At 36.9% G+C, this 25,742-nt stretch overlaps 1 long non-coding RNA gene across 6 annotated transcripts in view; it reads left to right on the top strand.

The window, feature by feature from the left end:
• LOC118017370 overlaps positions 1–25,742 on the top strand; it is a 683,373-nt gene that overhangs the window by 232,828 nt on the left and 424,803 nt on the right. For 2 of the 6 annotated variants that reach the window (XR_004681135.1, XR_004681131.1), the window contains exon 1: positions 20,818–22,042. The exons of 3 other annotated variants lie outside the window; for them this stretch is intronic. This is a non-coding gene — a long non-coding RNA (uncharacterized LOC118017370). Of the gene's footprint in view, positions 1–20,817; positions 22,043–25,742 lie in introns of those variants that run through there. One more of the 6 variants, XR_004681132.1, reaches the window with a different exon arrangement.

Here is a 25,742-nt window from a genome sequence, read left to right as displayed (position 1 = left end):
TGGAAAGAAGAAGCAGGGAAAAAGCTAGCGTAGCTTTCCCCAGCCGTCTGCTCCTGATGGTTTCTCTGGTTGAGTGTCCTCTGTGACTCTAGTTCCTTCCATAGACACAACTTCCAATAGGCAGTCATGTCAAAGTTCCAGTTTCCTTGGGGGCATAGGTCCTGGACTCCAGGAATACCATCCCCTCTCCTTGGCCTCCCAGCCTAGGTACATTAGCAGCTTTGTGCTATTACTGATGTTTTGGCAACACTTTCCCTGTTGTTCTTTCAGCTATTCTAGTATCTTCACAACTCGTTCTTCTATTCTCTGTATTTAATTATGTCAGGACTCTATTTTGCTAGTTAGGCCCTGACGAAATTGTTATTGAAAATGAAATTTTCTTTTCTTTTTTTTTTTTTTTTTTGAAAATGAAATTTTCTTATATTTTCAAGTCTGTTCCTATTTTGGGACAGCAATTAATTTTTATATATGAACGTTATTATTTCTAACCTTACTTGTTTCCTTATTTTCTTTTTGAAACTATTTCTAAAGGCTTTTACCTGGTGGCCTTTCCTGGGAAATAGAGCCAAGAATCCTCAAGGTCTTAGTCTCCTTATCTGGCTATTTCAGTTTAATTTCCTGTTTGATTCAAGAGTTGGAGAATGCTTCATTTATGGATCTGTTAGCCTTAATTTATTATTATATTGAAATATAATTTACATATATCATTGCATAAGATGTAGGTATACAACATATTGATTAATTTTTATTATACATTTCTAATGTTGTGGCATTTTGGTTAGAAAATATTGCCTATGTATTTCACTTTGGAGAACTTGAGATTTTATTTAGGGACTATTAAATTGCCAACTCTATTTTCCATGAACCCTTAAATATTGCTTTTTAAGATTTTATGTGTGTGTGTGTATATATATATATATATATGTATGTATGTATATAAAACATTCACATTATTATGGTTTTTAGTTTTTTCTGTATTGGTACTAATTTTTAGTCTATACCATCTGTCAAGGACTGTGTATATGTTTCCTATTACTATTCATTTATATATATTCCTTGAATTTTTAAAAGTTTTTGCTTTATGTATTTTTAATATATTATTTAGTGCTTAGAAATTCAGGATAGTTAGACCTTCATTATAGACTATATACTTCTTCATTATGAAATCCTTCTCTTAGACTAATTTCATGCTTTTTGCCCTGAATTCAAGCTTTATTCTTTAGTAATATGACCTGGGAAGTTTCCTCTAATATAACTTTAAATTTTTTTGCAATTTGTTTTATTTTCTTCATGGAGAATATCATTTATGTACAATTGGGAACTTGTCTTCCATATCCCTTTTAATGGCTCTTTAATTTTCTCTAATACTTTATAATTCTTTATTCTTGTACTGTTTATTTTACTTAATTTTCTCAAGTCTGACCAGTCTGTATTTTTAGTGTTACCCATTATAAAAATTTCTCTTCTAAAATGAATTTTATGACTGAAAGTCATATTTATTTCTTCTATTTCCTTGCTGAATTCTGCCAGCTCACTTTTAATATCCTTCTATTGGCTTATCTTTTCTTCTTGGAGCCATTCTTTCTTGTTCTAAATACTTTTTTTTTTCTCAAAAAGACTGTTTTCTTTTTTTTTTTTTTTAATATCACTGAAATGTATTTTGGGGAAATCGCTTTTTTCTATAATTGCTATGTCTGATTTTTGTGTTTATTAATTTTTTTCATTTTTTCTTCATATATCCGTATATGTTGGTTTTCTGATAGTTTATTTCTGATATTTTTCTTATCTTTAAATGGGACCATTCCTTTAGGGCTAGCTATTTGCTGAATAGCAGTTTGAGAAAGGGCTGGGGGAGTAAGCTGGGCAGAAGATAGTTTTATTATGCTGATGCTGTCTCAGTTCTCTTTCTAAAATTTCTGCTAGAGGACAGAGTTTTGTGCACTTCTGTCAGCAATGTGACCATTCAGTTTGTTTATCTTGCAGTGAAGCAATGTGTTGGGATTTTGTGTAAATTTTGTTTTAATTTGAATTCATATAATATTTATTAATTTACTCTGCCAGTTTTGAATAGCCACTATAAAATAGCAACTGATTGTCAGTCCCCATCTCTTTGCTGTATTGCCAGCCTACTAGTGGCAAAGATGGTGTGTCTACTTCATTCTTCATTTGGTTCACCATTGCCTGTCACTCTCCACCACTTGCTGTTTCAAATAAGAAATCACTGGTCAGGGGCCTCAGGGCTGTGTCTCCTTCCTTTGTAGAATTCCATGCCCTCCCTGAGGTCTGTTAAGGCATGCATCTATTACACTCAATTGAATTCAAATCTTACTGTATTCCTCATAGTTTTTGGTTTGGTATTATAGTAGCTATTATTATTTAAGATGGAATTTCCTTCTTTTTGTTCCTTATTCTTTTTGGCTAGTTTCAGAGAAGAGAATAGAGGTAGAAGTACCCTTACTTTGCAATCTTAACTGTATGTCTGCAAACCAGTGGTTGCTAAACTCCTTGTAACACAGATTGTTGAGTCACCCCCCCCCCAGAGCTTCTGATTCAGTGGGTCCGGTGTGGGACCCTAGAGTTTGCATTTCTAGTTCCCAGGTGATGCTGATGCTGTAAAACCATGGATCACAATTCCAGAGCTGCAGGTCTGAGCTACTTATTTAATAGCAGAGTCATCTCTGGGCTTATCTAATAGGAGACAGATTTGGGTCCCAAGTCATGAATGTCATGTCAGTTGGAATTTTGCTAAATTCTTTATGTAAAAATGGAAATAGATAGATGTTTGGTGATATTGCTGTATAAAGACTTCTGAATATTCAGTGAAAATGTTTACAGCTAGTGATTCAGTGGGGACAGTTTTGTTCATTTTTCCCCTAAAATATCCATTCAATTTTACTCAAGATTAGGCTAGCTCATTTTCCAGTTGGCCTCAAGTTTTCTAAGTGTAATTAAGGTATGGTCCTAAGTGCTCACATTATACATAAACAGATACTTCTTGGCCCTGAATTTCTATCCATAGTTTTTAGCCCTGAACTAGTCAGTAGATATCTGACATATTGAACTGATCTTTACCATGTAGCTAAAAATATTCTACCTGAATGCTTTTCACTCTGGCCATTATATTTTCAATTTGACATTTTGATGGCTTTTTCATCTCTATTTCAACCCTCCCTCCCTTCCCTGGTATAGGACAGAGATTGGCCCAGTAAATACCATAGTTCATGTGGCAAAAAGCCCAAACACATTTGAAACTCTATGATTCAGGATCATCTGGAAGAAATTATAGGTTTGATAGAGATAATTTTTTTGATTACATATTAATAATGAAACCTCTGCAGTTGTAATAAACCTTACAACCTTGGGTGAATGACTCACTTAAAACTTGAAAACTCAGAAGTAGCTTCTGGGGAAATAATTTACTGTTTTATTTGTGGTCTTTGGTTATCTTTCTCAATGGTGTCATTTCTGCTGCCTATGCATTGTAAGCTGCTATGCATACAATGTTCAAATGTGAACCTACACTGGGAACTGAAGGATAATTCTAGCATTTGTTAGTCTATACCAGAAATGCTGGCCTGTAATAATGGGAAACTTTAATGATTGGAAAGACACATAATCTTCTTTCCAAAAAATTGTAATATTGTCATTTAGAAAAGGGCAGAGTGGGTCCTTAATTTCAGCAGAGATTCCAGAAGCTTTTATTGAGTTTAAACTGAGTTCAGAGCCATGTGTCTGGGAAAGCTATTTGAAGATAAGCATAGTTGTCAGAAGAGCCAAAGGAGCAAGGATGTTGTAGCACTTTCACACTTGTTTCCTTTACTTACAATCCTTGTCTAATAGACACATCCCATGACTATGCACATAATTGTAAGTTATTTATAGAAATAATCATTAAGATCAATAAGAAAAAATTATGAGTAAAGTAGGAAGGTTGCTTTAAAAATCAGCCAAAACAAATAAAAGCAAAATATTGTTTAAATAACAAGATGACAACTGTTCTTCTAAAATATGTTCTGTGAGACCCGACTCGTGGGTTTTGAGGTAGCCTGGAGTGTGAGTGCTGCTGTGTTTCCTGCCATGGACTTTTTCCAACCCTGGCCAGCCATCACACTGTCCATTACTAAAATGGGAAAGACGCTTTTCTCTCTTATTCAGTGAAAAGCTGCTGTTGCACTCAATCAAATTGTGGCTGAAAGTGTATAGTTAGTTGCATGATATTCGTACCGTCTTCAACTGCAGATCATTCTTAGTGTAGCATTTCAACAGTGTGTTCTTTACATTTCCAGGGAAGGCTATATAGACTTTCCAGAACATGGGCACAGAATTTCTGCTGGTACCAAGGTGAAGCCTGGGCTTAGAGATCTGTCTGCTCTATGTTCCCACCTGCATATTTTGTTTTCTCAGTTGTGCTATTATTTAATAGAAATCTTTTTATTTTTTCCATTCAAAATGCAGTACTGCTACTAATAATAATAGCAACTGTTTTACTTAGTTTTTATCTTTAACTTTCATAACAATTTTAGTAGTATAGGTCTTAGTATGAAAAAATGGACTTACTCAGAGTTCCTGAGAAGGCCCTGGTATGATTTTTCAAACACCCCAATCCAAGTTTATATGATAGAGATTGAGCCCACATAAACCTACCAGACAGAAAGCTGTCCACAGTTTAAGTGGCCAATTTTGTACAAGTAAACTGACTTAGAGTTTAGGATAAGAACATCTGACTCCATAAAGGGGCTGACCAGTTGAAAAAGTCTACTGTCCTTACAAATCTCAGAGATTTGACCAGGGAAGTAGAAAGAGGATTTAGCTTGGCATGTGAAGCTGCCTATTGAAAACATTTCAAGTATGCAATCTAGACTTGTTTATTCCCCCCCAAAAAGGACTAATATGGAAATCTGGGCTCATAGAGACCCCTCCGGAAGTTCCTCACATTACTATGAGTATCATTCTTTTTCATAAGCTAAATGTTCACGCAGCTAAGGAATAAAGCATTCTAGCTATGTGTTTGTTAAAGATTATGCCTTCATTGGAATTTTACAGCATCAGTGGGAAAAATAATAACAAGAATTCATTGGATGAGAACAGGTAATAGTTTGTGAGTAATTAACTGACTAGTCAAAGACTAGGACCAACTGAATATTCAAGACCGGAATGTCCATGCTATTGTATTCAATTAACACAGCCAGGAGTAAATTATAAATATTGATTCCTTTATTATTAAAAATAGTGGAAAACCCACCAGAAGAAAGGAAATCAGAGCATTTCATTAAAGCCTTTCAAAATATAAATACATAATTAGGCCCATGAACCCAGAATTAGTTTGTCTTTTACCAGATCCTTCTACTTTGTAGTACTTCTCACAGCAAGAAATTTTGGCAATAAGAACATCTGTGTGCAATAAATATACTTAGAATTTTTCCATAGAGCTTAGATTTTATGAAAAATAAACACAAATAATGGCAATAAAAGCCCAAAAGGGAACTGAGAAACATAAAAGAGTATTTGAATTCTTTTAATCCCTATGGCTAAAGTAAATGAGATTTTTAAATAAACATCAGACATGCTCTTTTTTTAAATAGCTAAAACAATTTTTAATTGAATTATAATTGGCATACAATAGTATGTTAGTTTCAGGTATACAACATACTGATTCGATATTTTTATACATTATGAAATGATTACTTCAAAAGGTCTAGTTACCATTTGTCACCATATAAAGTTATTACAATATTATTAGCTATATTCCCTATGCTGTACTGTTCATCCCCATGACTTATTTATTTTCTAACTGGAAGTTTGTACCTCTTAATCCCCTTTACCTATTTTGCCCACTGCCCTCCACCTTCCCTCTGTTAGCCACCAGTTTGTTCTATCTATGAATATGTTTTTGGTTTTAGATTCCAGATACAAGTAAAATAATAAAGTATTTGTGTTTCTTTGTTTGGCTTATTTCACTTAGCATAATATACTGTGTGTTTGTCCATGATGTCACAAATGACAAGATTTTATTCTTTTTTATGGCTGAGTAATGTTCGTGTGTGTGTGTGTGTGAGTGCGTGCGTGCACACATGCATGCGTCTGTGTGTGTGTATCACATCTTTATTCATCTTTCAATAGACACTGAGAATGTTCATATCTTGGCTATTGTAAATAATGCTGCAGTGAACCAAGGGGTACATATATCTTTTTGAATTAGTGTTTTTATTTTCTCTAAATAACCAGAAGTAAAATTGCTGGATTGTATGGTAGTTTTCTCTTAGTTTTTTGAGGAATCTCTGTACTATTTTCCATGGTGGCTACATCAAGACATTCCCACCATCAGTATATGAGGGTTCCCTTTTCTCCACATCCTTGCTGACACTTGTTATTTCTTGTCTTTTTGATAATAACCATTCACACACCAAACCAAGTGTGAAGTGATATCTCACTGTGACTTTGATTTGCATTTCCCTCATGATGTTGAATATCTTTTCATGTGCCTGTTGGCCATCTGTATGTCGTCTTTGGAATAACGTCTATTCAGGTACTCCACATATGTTTTATTGGGTTGTTTTTTTCTGTTGTCATTGAGTTTTATGAATTCTTTATATTTTTTGGATGTTAACCCCTTATAAAATATATTGTTGGCAAGTATCTTCTATTCAGTAAGTTACCTTTCATTTTGTTGATGGTTTCCTTTGCTGTGCAAAAGCTTTTTAGATTGATGTGATCTCATTTGTTTAGTTTTGCTTTTGTTGCTCTTCCCTGGGAGGTAGACCCAAAAATATATTGATAAGACCAATGTCAAAGAGCATATGTTTTCTTCTAACAGTTTAGTGGCAGGTCTTAACATTTAAGTCTTTAATTTATTTAAACTTTAAAATTTTTGTGTATAGAGTAAGAAAGGGTCCAGTTTCATTCTTTTGCACATACCCAGGTTTCCCAGCACCCTTTATTGACGAGATGTCTTTTCCCCATTGAATATTCTTGCCACGTTCGTCATAGATTAATTGACCTTATAAGAATGCATATATTTCTGGGCCCTCTATTCTTTTCCATTGATCTACATATCTCTTTTTTTGTGCTTGTGCCATACTGTTTGACTGCTATAGCTTTGTAGTATATCTTTAATTCTGGGATTGTGATACCTTCAACTTTGTTCTTTCTCAAGATTGCTTTGGCTATTCAGGGTCTTCTCTGGTTCCATGCAAATTTTAGGATTCTTGTTCTAGTTCCATGAAAAATGCCATTACTATTTGGATAGGGATTGCATTGACTCTGCACACTGCTTTGGGTAATATGGACATTTTAATAATATTAATTCTTCCAATTTATGGCACACTATGTCTTTCATTTATTTGTGTCATCTTCAATTTCTTTCATCAATGTCTTATAGTTTTCAATGTATAGGTCTTTCACCTCCTTGATTAAATTTATTCCTAAGTATTTTATTATTTTTTGATGCAATTGTAAATAGCATCATTTTCTTAATTTCTCTTTCTGGTAGTTTGTTATTAGTGTATAGAAATGCAACTGATGTGTATATTAAATTTATATTCTGTAACTTTACTGAATTCATGTATTAGTTTTAAGATTTTGGTGGGAATCTTTAGGATTTTTTCCATATAGCATCATGTCATCTGCAAATACTGACAGTTGTACTTCTTCCTTTCCAATTTGGATGCCTTTTATTTCTTTTTCTTTCCTAATTGCTCTGGCTGGGATTTTCAATACTATGCTGAATAAAAAAGGTAAAGGTGGGCATCTTGGTCTTGTTCCTGATCTTAGAAGAAAAGCTTTCATTTTTTTCGCCAATGAATATAATGTTAGGTATTGACTTTTCATATATGGTCTCTATTATGCTTAGGTAACGTTCATCTATACCTACTTTGTTGAGACTTTTTTTTTAATTATAAATGAAGGTTGAACTTTGTCAAATGCTTATTCTTCATCTGTTGAGATGACTGTATGACTTTTATCCTTCATTTTGTTAATGTGATCTATTAAGTCCATGTGGTCTAATGTGTCATTTAGGACTGATACTTCCTTATTGATTTTCTGTCTGAATAATCTATCCACTGATGTAAGTGGGGGTATACTTTAATAAATAATAATTCATTTATAATAAAAAAAAAGTCTCAACAAAGTAGGTATAGATGAAAGTTACCTAAGCATAATAGAGGCCATATATGAAAAGTCAATACCTACCATTATATTCATTGGTGAAAAAAATGACAGCTTTTCTTCTAAGATCAGGAACAAGACCAAGATGCCCACCTTTACCTTTTTTATTCAGCATAGTATTGAAAATCCCAGCCAGAGCAATTAGGAAAGAAAAAGAAATAAAAGGCATCCAAATTGGAAAGGAAGAAGTACAACTGTCAGTATTTGCAGATGACATGATGCTATATGGAAAAAATCCTAAAGATTCCCACCAAGCCTGGTGATGGGTATTAAAGAGGGCATGTACTGAATGGAGCACTGGGTGTTATATGCAAACAATGAATCATGGAACACTATATTAAAAAGTAATGATGTAATGTATGGTGATTAACATAACATAATAAAATTTAAAAAATCCCTTAACTGAATATATTTTTAATTAATTTTACTATTTTTGTCCTTTACTCTTCATACTTGCTTTATCAGTGACTGATCCACTACCTTTATTATTCATTTACATTTCCTGGTGAGACTTTTATTTTCAAATGTTTTCTCATTATTAGTATCTTCTCATTTTAGCTTAGAAAAGTCCCGTTAACATTTCTTGTATGGCTGATTTAGTGGTGTTGAATTCCTGTAGCTTTTGCTTATCTGGAAAACTCTTAAACTCTATTAATTCTGAATGATAACCTTACTGGGTAGAGAATTCTTGGTTGGAAGATTTTTCCTTTCAGACTTTGAATAGGTTATGCCACTCCCTTCTGTTCTGCAAAGTTCCTGCTGACAAATCTGCTAGCTTTATGGGATTTCTCTTATACAGAATAAGTAGCTTTTCTCTTGTTGCTTTTACGATTTGCTTTATCCTTGGCTTTTACCATTTTAATTATAATGTATCTCAGTGTGTTTGTCTTTGAGTTCATCTTATTTGGAACTCTGAGCTTCCTGGTCTTAGATGTCTGTTTCCTTTCCCATATTAGGAAAGTTTTTAGCCACTATTACTTCAAGTAATTTTTCTCATTCTTTATCTCTCTTTTCTCTTTCTGGGACCCCTATAATGCAAATGTTATTCTGCTTACTGTCATCCCAGAAGTCCCTTAAGATATTCTCACCTCTTTTAATTATTTTATTTTTTTATTTTGCTGCTCTGTCTGGATATTTTCCATTGCCTTGTCTTCCAGCTCACTGATTCTATTTAATACATTCTGCCATTGAACCCCTTTTAGTTTATTTTTCAGTTTTGTTATAACTTCTGTTTGGTACTTTCTTATATTTTCTCTCTTTGTTGAAGTTCTCACTGTGTTCACCCAGTCTTCTCCCAAGATTGATGAGCTTCTTTATGACCATTACTTTGAAGTCTTTATCTGGTAGGCTGCTTATCTCATTTCATTAAGGTCTTTTCTGGGGATTTGCCTTGTTCTTTGGTTTTGAACATATTCCTCTGTCTCCTCACTTTGCTTCTCTTTCTGTGTTTGTCTATATGTATTAGATTAAATGGTCACCTTCCTCTCTTGAAGGAGTGGTCTTGTGTAGGAGTTGTAGCCTGTGGCCCAGAAGTACAGTCTCCCCTGGCCACCACTCTCTGTTCACCCCTTATGTGGCTGTTTATGCCTTCCAGCTATAATAGGGCCATGTCTGCTATATGGGGAGGTTTGGACAAAGCACTCACCAGGCCTGGTTGTGGTTTGGTCAGTGTGGGTAGAACCGGGTTCAAGCTACTTGCCCATCCTTGTTGCAGTTTAGTGTTTGTACAGGTTAGACGGGGCTCATTTTCTGTATATGTTGGGTGGTGCTCAAGGTGTGTACCCGGTCTAGTTTTGAGTTGACTGCTGTGTAGAGAGGGCAGGGCTGGGGTGCTCACCTGTCCTGGTTGTGGGCTACTCACCCAGTTTTGGCTTTGCTGCTGCCTGGGATGGTTGGGGCTCAGGATTCTTGCCTGTCCTAGTTGCAGTTCAGTCTCTGGGTGGGATGGTTGGGGCTTTGAGTTTGCCAGGCCCTATTGTGGGATGGGTGGGGTGCATAAGCCTCGGGACACTTGCCCATCCTGGTTATGGTGTGGCGTAGGGAGATCATGCTCTCTGGTGCTAGCAGGCTAGAGAGAGGGCACCAAACGTGGTACCCATGGACTTGGTCACCAGCAAGTTTGGATGAGATTGTAAAAATGGACTCTAAGAGTGCTTTTTCAGAGGATAAAGTCCCTACAGGTCCCTACTTCTCGAGCAGTTGGTATGAAAATAATAAGTGGGTCTTCCTTGCTTATGGTCTAGATGCTTTTCAATCTTGCATTTTCCCTTGATCTCAGGGTGAGTGGGTTTTTCTCAAGACCTTTAAGAGTGGGATGTCTGTTCCCTATAGTTTTAGGATTCTCCTGTTCTTAATCCCTGTTGATTTGCGAAAACAAACATTTCTGGGGGGATTCTCTTTCCAATGCTGGCTCCCAGGGTCAGAGTATCTGATATTTGGCACAATTCCTTCACTCCTCAAGGAAGAGTTCCATATTTGGGGGATCATTCCTGATTGTGAGATCACCACCTCTGGGGTGGGGCCTGGGGAGACTATGTCTTTGCATCTCTTTTGTTGTGGAGGGGCTCCTTATCTAGTTCTTAGGTCCTTTTCGGAGGAAAATTATTCTATATGTAGCTATAAGTTTGTTCTGTCTTTATATACCTCCATCTTGAACCCCCTGCCTCCAGACATTCTCATATTCTCTGAATCCCCAGTGTTTACTACAAGTCAACTGGCAAAAGGGCAAGAGCAGAGGCCCACCTTCCCTGTCCCCATAGCTGACCTGGCTTCTTCCATGTTGACCCCAGGCATTCTGTACGTAGAGCTCTGTTGGCATTTACCACTTATATGTTCATCTCTCTCAGTATGCAGCAATACATGGAGGTCAGAGACTGGATCTTAAGTAACCTCATGGAATCAATCCTTCCCCTCAGTTACTTATTGCTACTAAGGAATTTTGCATTTCTTGATATCTCCTGTCATTTTCATCTTGGGGGAATGTGGGGAGCAAGAGTTGGTAAGGCTAAGCAAGGGAAGTGGGGGAGCAGAGATGAGGCTCATCTACTTCCATTTGGTTCAGGGTACTGTTTCCAATTCCTACTAGAGGAGTACCAAAGAACTGGCTATTCAAGAGATTTTTGAAGATTCTGGCTGGCAGAAATTCCTTGGAACCCAGGTAGAAAGTGAGATGGTGTTACGGAGGAATGGTCTTGTACCTGCAGACAGAAGCAGGAGGCAGCTCTCTTGGCAGGCATATTGGAGTTCTTAGAGTTAGCAGTGCCAGAAGTGGGGTTTCTCGGGCCTGGGGGTATACTTCCCAGGATATTATGCTGTAGCGTTATGCAGTTGAACTTTCCCTTGAAATTCCTGGAAGATTCTTGGCCACTTCAGGTTCTTCTTTATGAGAAGAGGCAAAGCAGGGATGGCTTCCAACACAAAACCTCAGATAGACCAGCCAGCCATGCCCCTTTCTTTGCTGTAAGAAGTGAGATTTTGTGGGGACTGTGTTAGAGGCTGGACTTTTCTGATTATAGGAAGAACAAAGAAAATCTGCAGTGAAGGTAGGGGATGTTATGGCCAGCATCAGGTAGACTTGTTTCCTTTATGGAGTAAGTGATGAAGAAACAAAAAGACCCAGATAGTAATCTCTCCAGAGAGCAACACTGGAGAGAGAGAGTTCTCTCCTTTCATCCCCTTCCATCCTTTCTCTTCTCCTCAGTTTTCCCTTCCTTTCTCTTCTCTTCCCTTTTTCTCTCGTTCCCTTTCTTTTCCTTTCCTGCCCTGTTCTCTCCTCTGTTCTTCCTTTCAGGGTTTTAGTTTCTATGAAGCCTATGTGAGGGATAATAGAAAACAGTGGGTTATAACCCTGTCAGCTTTAATTTAAACTGTTGCCATCAGTCAGTATTCAAACAGAAAAATACAAACCACTAAAAGTATTTAAAATAGTAGGAATTTAATATGGTGAATTGGTTAAAGATAAGATGGAAGATCTGAGAAACCAAATAGGAGTTGGAGTGGCAAGCCAGAGATTAGCAGCAAAAAAAGCTACAATAAGAGAGAAAAAGGGAGAGTTTTTTTAATGAGGTATAAATGACATATAACATTGTGTAAGTGTAATGTATAAAGGGTTGATTTGATACATTTATGTATTGCAATATGATTTTTGTTGGATCCTGGGGTTGGGGTCATGCAGTGGAATTTAGAACTGCAACTGACTTTTCTTGCCATGAAGCCATGTGGGAGATGCAGCCTGAGGCAGAAAAAAAAAGGTAGAAATGCCTAGGTTTTTCCTTTTCTCCTGCTCTCCAATGTTCCCACAAGTTGCCTCTCCTTAGCTGAAGCCAGAGCCAGCTGAGAGCTCAGGGAATGTAACCTGCAGGGGGCAGCACCTCCTTGTTATAGAAGCTGGGTGGGGGAAAGGAGAGGAATTAGATTTGAGACAAACAGGCCAAGGCTCAGCACACTCTTCTTACAGTAGCCTTCTGGGTAATTGATGGAGGAAAGGTGTGTGTGTGTGTGTGTGTGTGTTTTGTAGGGTAGGGATGGGGGGAGGGGGCGGCAGATAGTCTGAAATTGAGAGAAATTCTTAACTTTCCTGCCAGAAGAGTTGAAGTTTATGCTGGCATGATACTCAGTTTTCAGACCAAAGGATCATATTCAACATGAATTCATTTCACAGACTTTAATAAAACATTAGATTTTGCCACCAGTTCAAATGAGCTAATCTAAGACTGTATTCCAAATAAGTAGTAACAGATAGAATTTTGTTCTAATATATACAAATAGACAAATAATTCAATCAAGTGGTACTCAGTCTTGACACTGAAATAGTAATATTCATTTCTTACTATAGTTATCATGGAAGAATTAGACTTAGAGGATGCATATATGTTTATTTTCATTTATTCATGATGTTGTCACCACAGATAAACAAGCTTGTTTGGATAAAATACAAATTGGCCTAAAGGTTTAACATAAAAATCAGGTATTTAAGGGCTGAAATTTTTTAATTAACCTTTTTTCCCTTTTTCATTTTTATGTGTCTCTTGCTTTTTCTGTTTTCAGCCAAGAGAGACAGTACTGAAATGTCATTAAAAAAATGTCAATTTTGCAATATTTCTCTGCCCTTGGGAACAGGAAATACCTAGAATTCTGCTAGTAAGATGGTTCTTATGAAATTTCTTTTGTAATTTTTATAATGAAGGGGATTAAATATGTTTGGATGAGTATCCAACATTGGGAACTTTGTCACTTTGATGCTCCAGACCCATTGACACTTTCCCAAAATATTCCTTCTTCCATATGTTAGGAAATTATATTTAAGATCAAGTAATGAGTATAATTGTGCTGGTTTTGGATTACATACTCCTTATGAATGTGAAATAGATTAAATAGAGGACACTTGAGAAGTAATGAATTCCAACAATAATATCAACTGGTGTAACAAAGAAGCTGAGCAAGTGACTTTTGACAGCATTAAAGTGGTATTGGTGTTTTCTTCAGAGGAGAGAAGTTGGGGTTAGGTAGTAAGTGACAGCTTTCTAAAGGCCTCCCAGGCTACCTAGACAGCTTTTTGGATTGCATGGTGAACTCCTAGTCACCTGAGCCATGGAACTGATTTAGCAATAAGTTAATAAAATAATGTCACTTAAGGCCAAAACTGAAAAAAAAATTATACTGTTCTCATATCTTCCTTGAATCATGAGAATAACCTCTCTTTTTAGCTATTCGAGATCCATGTCTTATGTTTACACTACCATAGCTATAGATAATTCGATTGGCTTAGACAACATTTGAGAGAGAAGAAAGCAGACTATTCGTCACTGAGTGCCCACTATGATCTAGCAGCTGTGTGAGTTGCTTGGCAGTGCTTAAGAGGACAAACAGGCATTAATCGATTGACAAATGGATGATTGTCACAGCTGCAGGGGGCACTCCATTATCAGTACTGGATGCAAATGATAGAGGGCAGCAGTTGTGTCTTAGTGAAGTTAGTATGGACTTTGGAATCAGTTGCCTGTTTATTCTCAAATCCATTTCCTGTCCTTCTCCTGCTTCCCTCTCTGTATTGCAGAGAAGCTATCCTTGTTATTTCTAAAACTTTGCCATTCAGCTCCTCCCTAGGAGTGGCACTGGGAGGCCCTGGCAAGAAATAGGAGGGATAGAGCAAGGGATAATTCAGGGTACTTATCTTCACCTCTCTCTGCTTCAGGGATATCTTTAGTAGTGACTCTTTCTTCTGAAGCTTCAGTTCCTGCCAGACAGCTTCTTCTTCCATGGCCCCAACTCCCACTGTCTGAGCCTTCTGGGTTCCAGCTTCTGCATGTCTTCAGCTCCTGAGTTCTGGCGACATCACCTCTTCCCTTTACCCATCCAACTCTGGGGATAACTGCAGCCTCTTGTAGTTAGAAATTCCTGGTTGCCTCCCCTCCAATGTTTTCTGTTTGGGCTCTTCTAATGACTTTGTGACAAATATCCCTTAGAAAACTCCCTCTATTAAATTACCAGGTACAGGAATTGGTCCCCTGGCTGCACCATGAATGATGCTGAATCTGAGAGATGTATGTTAAAGTCTACTTTTGAACCCACCATGAGCAACCCGCTTGGACAAGTCTCTGAGGATGTTTTCTCATTCATACTGAGGGGTTAATATGGACCTCCAAAATTGTAATGGAGCTTAAATGAGATTTCTCTCATGGCACCTGGCACAATGTAAGCATCCAATAAATCTTAGCCCTTAAGCCTATGATTTAAAAACCAGGGCACTGCTCTCTAAACTATCTAATATAGAAAATCCTAGGGAAACAAAAGCATCATGATTATATGAGTAAAACATTCATTTAAGAGGGTGTGTGGGTTGTTGGAAAGGTCATGGAATACAAATTGGAGTTGTTTGGACATACTGTCTGTGGAGAAGAGCAGATTATCTGGGAGCAAAAGATGAGACTAGGGTGTATTCCAGGGAAGGGGTCAACTGGGAGACAAAAGTTGGCTAAAAGACCTTAAGGCGTGACTGTGGAACAAGAACAGTGGGCAGCAAATAGTTACAAAAGCGAAGGGCACATAAGGATAGCTTCCGGCTGTGGGAACCATCCAGAGATTTATGCAAACCCCAAGTATCAGAAGAGAATACTCCCTTGTGTAAAGGAAAGCAATGTTGCTTATGCCTTGTTGCTCTACAGTTTTTGCTAATCTACATTGAACACGACATCAGAGCTCTTCTATGATGTATTTGGTAATTGGAAATGGGCAGCTGCTTCAAACAGAAAAAGCCTATAAGCTTACCCCAGTTTATAGAATCATATAAAAAAAAATCTTAGTCATCCAAAGCTTAATTGATCTAGATATATTCTAAACCTCCTTTCTTTGACTGGAAATGTCATATAGGGAAGTATAGTTTATTAATGTGGTAGACCTGAGATTTATGATATAGTGGATCCATTTATCTAAGGTTGTAATGGAAAAACATTTTGGTTAAGTTTAGTAAATGTGTTTAGAGTGTGACATGGGCTTGGAAGATAGTAGGTGCTCAATTAGTGCTTGTTGAATTAAATGTGTATTAAATAAAAATATTGGCAACATGAAATGACACATTTTCCAAAAATTTAACAAGGCAATCACAAAAGAACAACACACTGCATTGTGAAATAATGAATGTAAAACTATAAAATGTGATACAAATGTAAGATGTTATTCTAAAAGAATCCTGTGTAAATAAAACGAGTTGTTGGTATTAAATCATGAATCATAATTTTAGTCTTGTAAAGTAGGGAGTGTCAGGTATTTGTAGCTCTGATTTATATCTCAGTAAATCATGGTAGAATGTAGTGGGCCTAGAAAACAAATCTAGAGCAGACTTGAGTCTGCTTTTGATGACACTACACTTGAATGGAATGCAAATAACCTAGCTTAAAGGTATTGTGACAGACTTTATTATTACACAACAAGATGCATAGTTTGAGTCCTGGTCTTTAGAGGGCTTGCCCATTTCCTGGTCACTGAGAGCAAGAGGATCACCCTGGCTCTGCCCCAAGCTGGCTCACAATATCTTCTGGCTAAATTTATCCTCGGGCTAAATCTGGTACCAAGGAGACTGCACATGCAGTTGCTTTCAGTCCAGTGCTTGACATGAAAAACCATTCTTTGTGTACAGAGACAGATAGTACTTACTTCTCTCAGCTATCATGGGAGATACTTGTTACCTTTTGCTATTGGGGGATACTGGAGGAAACTTATTTCCATATAGTAATCACCATGAGGGTACACTCTCACACTCTTCAAGAACATTGGAAATACTTAGAAATTTTCAATTTGGGGATAAGGGCTTGGAAACTTGAAGTCAGAAAAAAAAAAATTGCAAAGGGTCAGTCTTATTTACACTGTGGTTGAAGTTCATAGCATTTTGTTAACCATCACTTCATATAGTCTTCCTTTAATTGAACTTACTCTTTCTCATGGGAATCTTTTGCTAATTCTCCTTACCAATATTCTCCTTTTCAATATTTCATATAAACTTTCCTTTAAAATAGGGATCAAGGGGCGCCTGGGTGACTCTGTTGGTTAAGCGACTGCCTTCGGCTCAGGTCATGATCCTGGAGTCCCTGGATCGAGTCCCGCATCGGGCTCCCTGCTCGGCGGGGAGTCTGTTTCGCCCTCTGACCCTCCCCCCTCTCATGTGCTCTCTCTCTCATTCTCTCAAATAAATAAATACAATCTTTAAAAATAAATAAATAAATAAATAAAATAAGATAGGGATCAAAAACTAATGATGTATTGTATGGTGACTAACATAACATAATAAAATTAAATTAAAAAAAACATAACACAGGGATTATTTAGGATGCTGCCTAGATACAGCTGATATTTTATGTCAGGGAAAACAACACACAAAGTCCTAAGTGAAAACAGAATGGCATTCTTTTCAAATATACCAATATGATGGGACTTTTACTTTCAGTAAGACCGCCCTGAAAAATAAATCCAGTTTCAAATAGCCACTCTGAATGTCCTAAAATGCTCTGAGACATTTTGGCACCGTCGATAGAAAATTAATTTGTGGTTTATTCAAATTACTCTGCATGAAGAGAAAATAGCTCAGTAAATGAATGGAAACCAATTTATTAATGTTTCTCATTTGCCTAATTGTTTTCCCAAGAATAAATAATAAACAATCAAATAAAAAGTTCATAAAAGGTACAAGACATGCTTATGGCCACAGGTTTCCTTCCATGCTTGCATAGTTTTTATAGGTTCTTTTTTGAACCAGTTACCCCCATCATTATCAACATTAACAAAACACAGGAGTCACCCATTTCCAACTTTTTTTTTCTCCTCTTTATTATTATGTCCTTCTCCCCCTTCTCCTTTTCTTCCTCCTTCCTCAAATCTCCTTCTTTGCCTTCTCTTTTTCAACAAAAGAGTCTTTATTAAGCATTTTCTAGGCATAAGATTCTGTGGGTTCAAAGGTAGGCTATAAACAGTGCACTGAAAGAATAAGGTGAGGTTTAGAAACTAGAGTTCATTGAAGAGTCTTTGAGGAGGAGGGATAGTGGAGGAGTGTCCAAGAAACAGTCCATCAGTCTGGCTGGAATGGAAAGAAATAGTGGAAATAATGTGGGGGAGGTAGGTGGGGGCCAAATTGTGAAAGCCCTTGAATGCCGGGTTCAGATTTCATTCTGTAAGCAATGGAGAACTGTTAATGGTTAAATATGAACGTATGCTAAAGAGTAATTTTGGAAAATAAGCATATTAGTGAAAGTACAGGTTTAGCTGGTTGAAGAGAACCAACAATTAAAATGGCTTAAAGAAGATTAAAATTTATTTCTTAGTCTATTAACAGTCTAGGCTTAAAGCAATCCAGACTAGTAGGTTGGTTCCACAGAGTGAGAGCTCCAGGACCCTTCTATCCTGTTGCTTCACCATCCCTAAGACTTGTCCTAGGGACAGTCCACGTGGTCCATGACCGCTTTCCTCCACTTCCCCATGTCTGCTGCAGAAAAGGGGAGTGGAGAGGGCAGGCATCCTGCTAAAATGCAGAGGTTCTATTAGTGTAAAAAAGAATACTAGGGAAGAAGTGTCCAACCTGGCAGGCAGCAGTATGCAGAATATACTAAAATAGGGTATCTAACTTTGTCTCTGTTAATTCCCTAACTATCCTAGCACCAGCTTACATACCTGGAGTTCTGAACTGCATGTTTCCTGATCCCTTAGGGGAAGATTAGACCATTCTTTGAGAGATCTGCATACCAAGGAGATGCAAAATGGTGCATGGAAGAAATAGCAAACTAAGTGTGAAGGAGTTACTTAATAATAAGTCTCAATTTATTATTTGTAAGTTGGGTGACTTTAGGCAGATTGCCTAAACTTACTGGATCTCAATTTTACTTTTTATATATGAGGTTATAAATGCTACCTCTTCTTGTCACAATGTTTTTCATAAGAATTAAAAAACAGCAAGGTACTGTTATTGCCTTGCAATTAGTATCAGATATAGATATCTGTGTGTGTGTGTGTGTGTATGAGATAATTAGATGGATAGTTGAAAAATGATAAGATAGTAATATCAGAGAACAAACATGAAAATGGCTATGATTATGACTATGATCCTTATTCATTTCTTTATCTCCAGTGCCTGCCATATGGCAGACCTTACACGTATTAGTTGGGTTTGTTTCTTAAATTGCAAGTTTTACTTTAGAACATCACATCCAAACGCTTTTAGGGTAATTATTTATATTTATCAACTCTTTAGAGCAGACCACATTGTAGAAAATGAAGGTGTGGTTTAATATAAAACTTTGGTTGTTTCTTATTTTATCAGGAAGACATCTAAAAGTGTGTAAATATTTTGAAAATATGTAACAGTTTTATCATTCTTTCTTTTTCTTTTTTTTTTTCATCATGATGAGCGTGCTCTTTAATCCCCATCCCCTATTTCTCCCACCCTCCCCACCTCCCCTCTAGTAATCATCAGTTTGTTCTCTATAATTAAGAGTCTGTTTCTTGGTTTGTCTCTTTTTTTTTTCTTTTGCTTGTTTGTTTTGTTTCTTAAATTTCACATGTGCGTGAGATCATATGGTACTTATATTTCCCTGGTGGACTTATTTCACTTAGCATTGTACCCTCTAGCTCTATCGATCTTGTTGCCAGTGGCAATATTTCATTCTTTTTATGTCTGAATAATATTCCATTTGTGTGTGTGTGTGTGTGTATACCATATCTTCTTTATCCATTCATCTATTGATGGACACTTGGGCTGCTTCCATAGTTGGCTATCACAAATAATGCTGCAACGAACATAAGGGTGCATGTATCCCTTTGAATTAGTGTTTTTGGGTTTTTGGGGTAAATACCCAGGAGTGCAATTACTGGGACATAGGGTGGTTCTATTTTTAATTTTTTGAGGAAACTCCATACTGTTTTCCACAGTGGCTACACCAGTAAGCACTCCCAATAACAGGGCAAGAGAATTCCTTTTTTCTCCACATTCTCATCAACATTTGTTTCTTGTTTTTGTTATTTTTAATTTTAGCCATTCTCACAGGTGTGAGGTGATATCTATACATTGTCATTTTGATTTGTATTTCCCTGATGATGAGTGATGTTGAACATCTTTTCATGTGTCTGATGTCCATTTGTATGTATTCTTTGGAGAAATGTCTATTCATGTCTTCTGCCCATTTTAAATTGGATTATTTGTTTTCTGGGTATTGAGTTGTATCAGTTCTTTATATATTTTGGATACTAACCTCTTATCAGATATGTCATTTACAAATGTCTTCTCCTATTCGTAGGTTGGTTGCCTTTTAGTTTTGTAGATTGTTTCCTTTGCTGTGGAGAAACCTTTTATTTTTATGTAGTCCCAGTAGTTTATTTTTGCTTTTATTTCCCTTGCCTCAAAAGACGTATTAGAAAAATGTTGCTACAGCCAATGTCAGAGATTACTGCTTGTGCTTTCTTCAAGGATTTTTTATGGTTTCAGGTCTCACATTTAGGTCTTTAATCCATTTTGAGTTTATTTTTTCTATTCTTTTTAAAACTATCTTTTCCTGAAGCCCTCCTGTAAGATTAAACCATAAAGTTTTTTTGCCCTGAGAATGAGTCTCTAAGATGACTTTTTGAGTCCATAGTAATAGACTGGTTTTGAAATCTAGTTTTTTTGAAAAAGAAAAGAATTTATTAAATTTCCAGTTCTCCCTCACTATAAATATCAAAAAGCAAGCCTGGCACACTTGTTTCATAGACTTTTGTTGTTGTTGTTGTTGTTGTTGTTGTTGTTGTTGTTGTTTTACAGAGAGACTGTGCATGTGCAAGAGCCGGGGGGAGGTGGTGGTGGTGGTCATGCTGGGAGGGGCAGAGGGTCAGGGAGAGCTAGAATCTTTTTTTTTTTTTTTAAGATTTTATTTATTTGACAGAGAGAGAGACACAGCGAGAGAGGGAACACAAGCAGGGGGAGCAGGAGAGGGAGAAGCAGGCTTTCCACGGAGCAGAGAGCCTGATGCGGGGCTCGATCCCAGGACCCCGGGATCATGACCTGAGCCAAAGGCAGACGCTTAACGACCGAGCCACCCAGGCACCCCAGGGAGAGCTAGAATCTTAAGCAGGCTCCTCACCCAGCATGGAGCCCAACGCGGGGCTCAATCTCACAACCCTAAAATCATGACCTTTGCTGAAAGCAAGGGTCAGACTCTTAATCAAATGAGCCACCCAGAGTTTTATTATAAGTCATTATATAGAAATATTTGAGTCTATTGTAAGGAAAGTCCCCATTAGGGTACGTAGGTTTTATTTTTGTTTTTGTTTTTGTTTTATTTTCCCGTGGTGACTGGAAGGCAGGAGGAAGAGAAACAAAAAGTCAGACGTTATTGTCCTAGTTTAATTCTCTTGGAGGAAATCCCAAGGAGTAGAAGTGAGAAGCAGAAATTCATAGATAATTTTGGGAAACTCCCTGTGCAGGGGGCTTGCTCTTTACTTCTCAGACAATACTGAAGCCATTCCCTTAGAGAATTTGTTTTTTTCTGCAAATGCTGAAGCATTATGGTTCCAACCAGGTAAGCATTTTGAAATAGTTCTGTGTCAGGGCAGATAGGCTAGACTTGATGTGCTGGTAACCTGTAGGTTAGGTGTGGCCTTTAGGGGATCCAGATACTTCTGTACACTTTGGGTAGGAGGCACCTAAGTACTGAATTAGGACAGGAAATCAGGAAAAGTTGCTAAATGCATGCCATTCCAGGGATCAATTTGATCTCAACAGATATCAAGGAAACATTCCTAGGGGCAAGACTAGTGGCAAGACCAATCACTATGTACTAGAGAGGGAAGAAAACAGCAATGAAGGATTATGGAAGCTTCTCCTGTACCCAGATGCCATCTTTCAAAGATAGAGCTGGGGTGGGGGAACCCCTAAAGAAGTAAGAAACTTAAAGTTTACTGAATTAACCCAAGGAGATAATTTTAATTTAGAAGAGAAGGGGTTTTCCCCCTTGCCTTAATAGGAGTTCTATAGAAAGATAAGTTATAGATAATGGCAAAAAGTGTAGGATATATCTGAGTTGTTGCATACACATTTCAGCCCTACACAAGGACTTAAAATATCCAGGACTATCCCAAGTAAACACTGACATTCACTAGTGCTTAAAGTATATGCTATTTTGGTCAGTGGTTGCATGGTAAGATATTCTCTTTTATAAAAAAGAAGCCATTGATTCCAGAACTTTTATAACTTCTGAATTTCTTCATGACTAGGTGGTAGGGTGGAGAAATTTAAACCCTTCAAGAGAAATCCAACTGGCCTCCATGAGCACTTGCCAAAGGATTTGGAACTTCCAGGGGTGATCATTGAGCATCCTATAAAAGGCATAAGATGGAGGGAGAAAATGCCTATTGCCAAACAAAGGTAGGAGACCAAGCCAGGGAACACACTCCATTTGCTTTTGTGCCTGCTGTTTGGCTTGGCAAAAGTAGGCTCCTTTGCAGGAGGGAAATGGTTTCTACGTTGGTCTGCAGGCTAAGAGGATGTGGAGTTAGTTGTTCTGATTAAAAGAGTTTGGTTCATTTCCCTGGGACCTCCCCAAACACATTGACGTTTTTACAAGAATGAAATGAAGGCAGTGATGACAAAGAAGACATTATAACTGCCTTCTAAATTGCCAGTTTAATATTTATTTGTTAATGCTTCTGAAATGGTTTGTGGAGAAGGAAAACTCTAAATAAGTTATCTAATCTGTCTTCCTGGTGGTGCAGGATTACCACCTATTTGTTAAGGGTTAGGTAACAGATTTTAAAATTTCTAAGTTATGAGGGAAATTCCATATATTCCAAAGGAGATACTTTGAAGAAAGTGTCACTGCTGGGCAGCCTTGTACTATAATTAAATGTGTTTGCCAAGGAGCACACAGTCTAAGGAGATAGTCAAGGAACATGCACTTATAATGTAATAAGTTTTTTGGTATTTGGTCATTCATATATCAGAGTGTTATCAAACATCATTATTGTGCCAACTATTGGGCTAGATGTTGGAAATGTAAAAGTTTGCATCTAACTGGGCTGATGAATCTGAATGATTCATTAGAGTTAAGGAAGTGCTAAGAGAGGGGCGTACAGAGCCATAAAGGAACATGAACAGTGATGACTGGGGAGCAGATTTGGGGAATCAGAGAAGGCTTCATGGAGGAGGTGTTATTTGTGAGACTCTTTTATACAAAGCCACATGAAATCACTTTATAATATAGCACGTACTTTGATGAATAGGGAATTTTGGGGGGTTTTCTTAAAAACCAAAGAATTAATCAACAAGAGGGAGTTTCTTTAGTATGTGCCTTAAGACAACCTGAAATGAGGAACTCAAGCCATTGTTTAATGGTTTTTTAAATTTATCTTGGTCATTATTAAAGTAAAATCACCTATATCATATTGCATTGTGTTAGATGACTTGGGATTGATCATTATGAAATCCAGGATCTATTGAAGCAAAAGTAGGAAGAAAAGTAGAGTTTGCCAAAGGTGTTTTCTAAAAACTTTACCTTGCGCCCTTCCTTTCTTGGCCCCGTCTCTTTCTTTTGACCATTGTGATGGATACCTAGGGTTCTCCCGTTCTTCCTCGTCCCCTTGCTGGGTAGGAAACCATTGGCATTGTAGCCTGTATGACTACAAAATCCTAGTCATGGTATTATTTGAACTCTAAAAACAGATAAATGAACCCTATTACTTGAAATGTACATACATATGTGTAAGCTCTCCATTTTTATTCCCAGTGTAGACTTGAGTGATGAGGGGAAAGGAAAAGGGAATGACAGGAAAAAAAGTATATGTGTATATATGTATTTACAATATAGGCATATATATATGTATATGTCTGTGTGTTATATCACACAGCATGTTATTGTACTAAATGATGTTGATTATGTTGCCAAGAATCATAGAGAAAGCCTGGAAAATTTTAATTCAACTTTTTATTATCTTCTCTTTGTATCTGGCACTGTCATTTTCCACTCCGAGAGCATGTGAACTTTTCAGCTTCTGAATTTATTGTTTTTAGCCATTTAACTGGTTGAACTCTATGAACCCAGAGTAAACTGATTCTGGGATGATTTCCTGACAGTACTTAGTGCTGATCGTCTTTTAGAGAAGGCATGTGATTGTTATTGATGAGATTTTGATGGTTTTTAGTTTCCCCACCAGGCAGTTCTATGTGTTTCTGTTATATCCCCATAAATTTTCCTTTGTTATTTAAGCTTATAATCTTGTATTGTACACAGCTTATTACATAATTTAAGACAATTCATATTCATCTTAATTCCCCACTGATTATCCTGGAAATTACTATATTTGTCAATACTGAGTCTGCTATATATATACAGTATATATTTTATTTCCCTTCCAAATGTTATTTTCTCTTTCATCTCACCAAAACTCTAAAAGGCTCCCACTATATCTAAAAAAATTCTTACCTTGCTTAATATATTTATTACTTTCATTTTAGTTGCTATGATTTCTTATAAATGTCAAGTGTAAGAAACAATGTAAAAAATTTAATATGTCTGCAACTCATAAAATCTTAAAGTCTTTTTCAGTTTGACACAAAATTCAGTTTGACACAAAATTCAGAAACAACCCAAAGTGTTCAAATGCAACTTCTTGGAAACATTACCAAATTGATTCCTAATATTCTTTTGTAGTTACTGGTCCTATTTCCTTCTGCATATTTGTTAATTTTCCTTTTTTTTTTTAGAGTTTCAGAAAAATGAAAGTTCAAAACAAGTACCACATTATCACTTGAATATATACTCATTAGATTTTATAAGACCTTCATAGGTATTTTATACATATACTCATTGCATTTTAAAATCTCCTTTGCATACATTCTCTCTAAAAAATAATCTGGCTTATTCTTGAATGCTTTCTTTTCTTTTCTTTTTTTTTATTTTTATTTTTTTAAAGATTTTATTTATTTATTTGACAGAGAGAGACAGCCAGAGAGGGAACACAAGCAGGGGGAGTGGGAAAGCGAGAAGCAGGCCTCCGCTGAGCAGGGAGCCTGATGTGGGGCTTGATCCCAGGACCCTGGGATCATGACCTGAGCCAAAGGCAGTCGCTTAACCAACTGAGCCACCCAGGTGCCCCTTGAATGCTTTCTTTTAAAGAAAGGAAATTACTAACTTTAAAAGCAATATATTCCATATTTGAGCAGCTGTGTCAGAAATTTTCTCCTACCAGGACTTTTGTCCCCTTTGTCTTAGTTCTGGAGTTTTCTTGAAGTTATAACCCCTTTGGAGTTATCTTGAGTAAGTCTGGTCTTCAATCACTGTAAACCTTTTGCTATTTTATGTCAGCAACTATAGAGTCTCAAAGTATTTTTTTCTTCCCTCACAGATCCATCCTGTCCCAATTTTTTTTTTTTTTTATAATTGCTTATATTATGTGGTTGGCTATTGCTCTCAGATCTTGCTCCAGTTTTGAAGCCTTCCTGGAGAGTATGCCCCATATTGGACAAAAAGTCCAGGTATGCCCAAATATAACCATCATCCTTCCTCATTTTTGAAAATGATTAACTCTCATAAATATATCCCAAGATTGCATATTAGGATTTTTGAACATTATATTTTATTTTTGACTCAGATCAGGCTTACTGTTGACTTAACATGCTCTCACCTCTTTGTGCTGAGCTCTTATCCCTCACTACCCAGAACTCAGACTGAATTTTGGGCTTCAGAGTAGGACTTAAAACTTACCTCCTTTAAAACTCATCTCCTTTAAAACTCAAAATGGTAATACAGGAAGAGCCTGAACTCACCTCCTTCCACAGACACACTGAATCTGTAGCTATGTATAGGAAAAAATATATAGGTATATATAAGAACAATTTCCTCTTAAAAAAACTAAAAACTGGCAGAGAAGCCTCTTCACATTGGACAAATGAGAGAGAAACCACATCAAAGTGGGTAGGAAAAGCTCAGTCACGTACTTGCCATAAATCCCACCCTTAGCATGATGACCCATAATGAGAGGGGAATCTCAAAACATGTCTGGACTTCTCTTGAGGAGCAAAGGGCTCCTACTCCACATGGGCACTCTAACTTTTAAGACCAACACCTTAG

This window comes from Mirounga leonina, unplaced genomic scaffold (genome assembly GCF_011800145.1).
Source record: "Mirounga leonina isolate KUSES-001 unplaced genomic scaffold, KU_Mleo_1.0 Mir_169, whole genome shotgun sequence".
Classification (NCBI taxonomy): domain Eukaryota; kingdom Metazoa; phylum Chordata; class Mammalia; order Carnivora; family Phocidae; genus Mirounga; species Mirounga leonina.
This window is presented reverse-complemented; position numbering and strand designations above follow the sequence as displayed.